Source organism: Zea mays, unplaced genomic scaffold (genome assembly GCF_902167145.1).
Source record: "Zea mays cultivar B73 unplaced genomic scaffold, Zm-B73-REFERENCE-NAM-5.0 scaffold_173, whole genome shotgun sequence".
NCBI lineage: Eukaryota > Viridiplantae > Streptophyta > Magnoliopsida > Poales > Poaceae > Zea > Zea mays.
The window spans coordinates 25,001-30,080 of NW_023366790.1; the positions used below are offsets into that span (position 1 = coordinate 25,001).

General features: G+C 47.7%; 2 protein-coding genes and 1 non-coding gene across 3 annotated transcripts in view; all 3 read left to right on the forward strand.

Annotated features, from left to right (window-relative positions):
- LOC118473882 (probable cytochrome c biosynthesis protein) overlaps positions 1–1,621 on the forward strand; it is a 13,502-nt gene extending 11,881 nt beyond the window's left edge. The window contains exon 1 of the mRNA XM_035963651.1: positions 1–1,621. This exon is cut by the window's left edge and continues 11,881 nt beyond it. The gene's annotated coding sequence lies outside the window, so the exon portion shown is untranslated.
- Positions 1–1,626, forward strand: part of LOC118473881 (uncharacterized) — a 7,392-nt gene extending 5,766 nt beyond the window's left edge. Inside the window, exon 1 of the mRNA XM_035963650.1 lies at positions 1–1,626. This exon is cut by the window's left edge and continues 5,766 nt beyond it. The gene's annotated coding sequence lies outside the window, so the exon portion shown is untranslated.
- A 3,014-nt stretch (positions 1,627–4,640) lies between these two features.
- On the forward strand, positions 4,641–4,711 carry TRNAC-GCA (transfer RNA cysteine (anticodon GCA)). Its single transcript has one exon. It is a non-coding gene; the product is annotated as a tRNA-Cys (tRNA).
- The last annotated feature ends 369 nt before the right edge of the window (positions 4,712–5,080 follow it).

Consider the following 5,080-nt stretch of genomic DNA (forward strand, 5'->3'; position numbering starts at 1 on the left):
CTAGACGAAGGAGATATTCATTCCATTCAGGCAGGTGAGGAAGGGCGGCGTCGGCTTGACCCTGTCTTCTCTGGGTCGGAGGCTAAGTTTATCATTCAGTGGTGAGGTGTTCATAGAAAGCAAGGCCTCGCCCAACGCAACGAGTGGCGGATTTGGTTTGGATGGGGTCTCGTCTCGCTTGGACGCTGGGGAGATCTGGATAGAGTCTTTCTCGCTCAGTAAAGAAGAGTACGCGCGCTACGGCTTACGCAGTGGATCTTCGGGCAACCGGCACATCCAATTCCGATCAACAACTTGGATGGAGGTATGGCTGAGTGGCTTAAGGCATTGGTTTGCTAAATCGACATACAAGAAGATTGTATCATGGGTTCGAATCCCATTTCCTCCGGTTGAACGGGCGGGCGAAATTACGTGAGAGAAAGAACCTCAGATTGATGGAGTCCGCCGTCGGACAGAATAGCACTACTTAGTGACTAGGAGCGGAGCGCCCCTTTCTTGTTCTTGGTGGCGTCTATAGCGAAGAAGACCTTCCCGAACGAGGGCCGTCCAGTCCCTGGGCGGCTCTCGGTTCTTGAGCAAGCTCCTCCACTGCGGGTAGGATGCTCATAGATGAAGAAAAGAGACTTTAGGCAAGTGGTTCTGGTAGCTCAGCTGGTTAGAGCAAAGGACTTAAAATCCTTTTTTGCTTGTTTCAGTGGGAAGAGCAAGGGGCATTGCCCTTGAAATCCTTCAGTGGTTCGAATCCACATCTGAGCGTCTTTTTTTTTCGGTATGCCGCTCCGCGAGCAAGGAGCGCCGCGAGGAGAGCGAGAGAACGAAGTGGGCTTTGGTGATGTCGGAATTTGCACCTATTTGTATCTATTTAGTGATCAGTCCGCTAGTTTCTTTGATTCCACTCGGTGTTCCTTTTCCATTTGCTTCCAATAGTTCGACCTATCCAGAAAAATTGTCGGCCTACGAATGTGGTTCCGATCCCTCCGGTGATGCCAGAAGTCGTTTCGATATACGATTTTATCCGGTTCCTATTTTATTTATTATCCCTGACCCGGAAGTCACCTTTTCTTTTCCTTGGGCAGTACCTCCTAACAAGATTGATCTGTTTGGATCTTGGTCCATGATGGCCTTTTTATTGATTTTGACGATTGGATCTCTCTATGAATGGAAAAGGGGTGCTTCGGATCGGGAGTAACCACTAGTGAAAGGGCTAAGGGGGGAAGGACATAGGAAAGAGGGATGCCTACAAAAAATCAATTGATTCGTCATGGTAGAGAAGAAAAACGGCGCACGGACCGTACTCGAGCTTCGGATCAATGTCCCCAGAAGCAAGGAGTATGCCTGCGTGTTTCGACGAGAACACCGAAAAAACCTAATTCAGCTCTACGTAAGATAGCAAAAGTACGGTTGAGCAATCGACATGATATATTTGCTCACATTCCAGGCGAAGGTCATAATTCGCAGGAACATTCTATAGTCTTAGTCAGAGGGGGTAGAGTGAAAGATTCGCCAGGTGTGAAATCCCATCGTATTCGAGGAGTAAAGGATTTGCTGGGAATTCCGGATCGTAGAAAGGGAAGATCTAAATATGGCGCAGAAAGACCAAAATCTAAATGAATGGAAGATGCCTCTGGAACTTATTGGTTATTTTGGGGGGGCGATATGGAAGCAGCTAGCTTCCTTTCCCTTATTACGTTACCAGCCCACCGCTATTCCAAAAACCTTAGCTTCATATGGCTCCTCTATGATCAGGTTCTCAAAAGAATTTCCTTTCCTTGGAAAAACCAAGGACAACCCCTATCTCAGTCTCCTTTCTCTTTTGGGAGCAGAGCTGAGCTTCAAAGTTTAGAGTAACTATGAGATGAGATTTAGTGGAATGGATATGAAGAAAAGAAAAATGCTCTTTTCCTTCTTTATCTTTTTTATCATCTCTTCTATTTTTGTCTTACTGGGGGGGACGCACTGGTCTTACGACTTGCTTACTCACTGAGCAAGGAAGCCTTAGTCAGGCTCTTACTTCGGAATGGCTGCTCCTCCGTGACTCTCATCATGGCCGTTGGATTCGCTCTACGGGCCTTCTTCCTCGCTACCGGAGGGGGGCTATCCATGGCAAATTACATGATGCACGGAGCAGCCGAATCCTCCAATTCGGCCTTATTTACTTATACTTCCGATTCCTATTTGGTAGAGGATTCGGCCAGTTCCGGGCGTAGTAGAAGTACCACCTCGTCGGTCAATCAACCGCTTCAGGGGGAACAAGCTACGCCTCCCGCTCTTCCTGTTATGCAGGAAGCAGCTAATCGGGCTCCGCCCTACGTCCCCTACCCCCATCAACTAAATGAAATAATAGGAGGGGATAGCGTAGAATCCATTCAGAGGCGGCTGTTGGGGACTAATTGGAATCCTTCAGCCCATGACATAAGAATGGCCCGGATTCAAGCCGAAGACCTATTTGAGGTCAAGGTTGACATAATCCGGAAGATGGCGGGCCTGCATCCAAGTGGCGATTGGATGGGACGGGGGGCGCGGGCCCTGGACAACCCCCGTACGGCCACTGGTGAAGAACACTTGGCTAGGTTGCATCAAATGCTTGACGACCTACAGAGCGGGAATTTTCCATCTGCAACCTTCTGTCGAAAGAGTCCGCTTACGGGCGGGTGAGGATCAACACTCTGCCACCTAGACATGGCTCAAAACGAAGGGGTAAGGCCAAGTGTTCTTAAAACAAAACTCTCAGTGCACTTCGGAGCACGGTCTTCCGTTAGGTCCTTTACGGACGACGAAAGCCAGCCCCTTGGCTATACTCTACTCTTCGCCTCCGGCTGTTCTTTCCTTTTGGCTCGGCGGAGCTGAGCTGGGTTCCATTACACTCTGTAGGAAATGCATAGACAGTCCACGCAGCAAACCGAGGCCCTGCGTGCGCCGTACGTACCGCCTACGAATAATAGGTAGCCCCACCCCAGGCAGAGTTTGTGAGCCGTGTAATAGGCGACCATTTCGCGCGGTTCGGGGGGCACTTGAATAAGCCGCCGGCACCCGGCTGCGTCTTTACCCCTATCCAATTTTTGGGCCAATTCCCCCTTCGTACTACCAAAAAATGAGATTCTTGCCGAATCCGAGTTTGCTGCTCCAACCATTACAAAACTAATACCTATTCTGTTTAGTACTTCAGGTGCTTCTCTAGCGTATAATGTAAATCTCGTAGCGGATCAATTCCAACGAGCCTTTCAAACTAGTACTTTTTGTAATCGACTCTATAGCTTCTTCAATAAACGCTGGTTCTTCGATCAAGTTTTGAATGACTTTCTAGTCAGATCGTTCCTGCGTTTCGGATATTCAGTCTCATTCGAAGCTTTAGACAAGGGTGCTATTGAGATATTGGGCCCTTATGGTATCTCGTACACATTCCGACGATTGGCCGAGCGAATAAGTCAACTTCAAAGTGGATCTGTTGTGCGAAGAGTGCGTTATGAACCGTGGCCGCCTACCTGCTTTGGTTGGTGGGGGCGGCTCCTCCGTTGTGGGTAAACGGGAAACCCGACTCTACGAACCCGAGGAAAGGCTGCACAGCTTCCGTAGGGTCGTTAAGACCGGAGCTTTTTGTAGTGCTAGCAGGAATGCAAGTGAATGAATCCAATCCCCTTTCAAATCGGCGAGGTAATACCTTATTGAAGTAGGGCACGCTACGGCAACACAGGACTGACGGGGTGGGGGCTTGCTGTCTACTTGGCGAGCCTTCACTGCCCCCTTCTGTAACTTCCCTTCTTTCGTCCGTCCACGAGGCAGTCAAAAGAAAGAGAGAAAGGGGCGGCTATAACGCAGGAGTCGTGGCGGTTGTATGCCACAAGGTCCCTATAGACAAGGGGACAAGTGAATCATCGCTTTTGGGCGCAGGCAGCCCTCTACCATCCATCCCATTGCATTCCTCTCATAGAGTACTGTACCGTCTCAGACCAGATACATCTATGGAAAGAAAGGATTTCATAGAAAATATTCATTTTTCTCTTTTTTTGGATCCCCATGCATTCCGTTATTCCCGTAACTATGGATTGGATTGGATTGGATTGATTGATTGTCCCTACCTAACTAAATGGTAGTGGTCTAGGGAGCGCAATTGCTAGAGCACGGGAGAATGAAGAGTAATGATTTAAGCAAGAGCAGCCGGACGGACTACTATAGTCAGTCTAGTGACTACTATAGTCTTTTCTTTCTTTGTAGTTAAGTAATAATGTTTGGTATAGCAGCCTTTCCGAGCGAGTCTCTGGGATCTCCTGTAAACCCCCATGATGTGGTAAAGGGAGGGAGGATATTAGGGGAAGCAGTGAGTGGAGATTCCCCTGCGGAGAGCCGGATGAGGGGAGACCCTCACGTCCGGTTCGGAGGGCGGGGATATCCCGACCCTACTATCATTATGCCTTTGCAATGTTACTTGGTTCAACTCCATTTGTGACCTTTTCTCGTATGTGGGACTCTCTATCTTCTTGGGTAGATTCTAGATCGTCTTTCATTTTGTTAGTGAGTAGTTTTATTATTAATAAGTCAAGTCAAGAATAATAAGAGAACTGTAGGAGCTTGCCAGGACGGCTTGGTAAGCAAGCTACCTGTTATGTAGGCGCCAACTCCCAGTTCTTTCTCTTCTTTCTTTTGGCGGCATGGCCAAGCGGTAAGGCAGGGGACTGCAAATCCTTTATCCCCAGTTCAAATCTGGGTGTCGCCTGACCCACAAAATACTTTTTATTTCTTATTGTACTGATTGAACTCTACAAATTCTTGCCCTGCATAAGCAAAGGAAAAGAACTAGGCCTGTCGATACTGGATTTTTCTGAATGCCTTAAAGTCTGATGTATAGTTTCAAAAAGCAAGTCGTTTTTTCAAGACAGTGTTTTTCATGCAAGGGTAGAGTCTCAATAGAAGTAAGGACTAGGTGTTTTAGCAGCACTGGTTTATGCATAATAGCTAGGTAAGAAAGCACAGTATTCGAGGGTCAGTAACTAGAACTAATAGAAGAGATGGGATAGTGATATTTCTTGAAATAGATATATATATGGGATAGTGATATTCCTTTCACCGAGCAAGAAAGAGATGG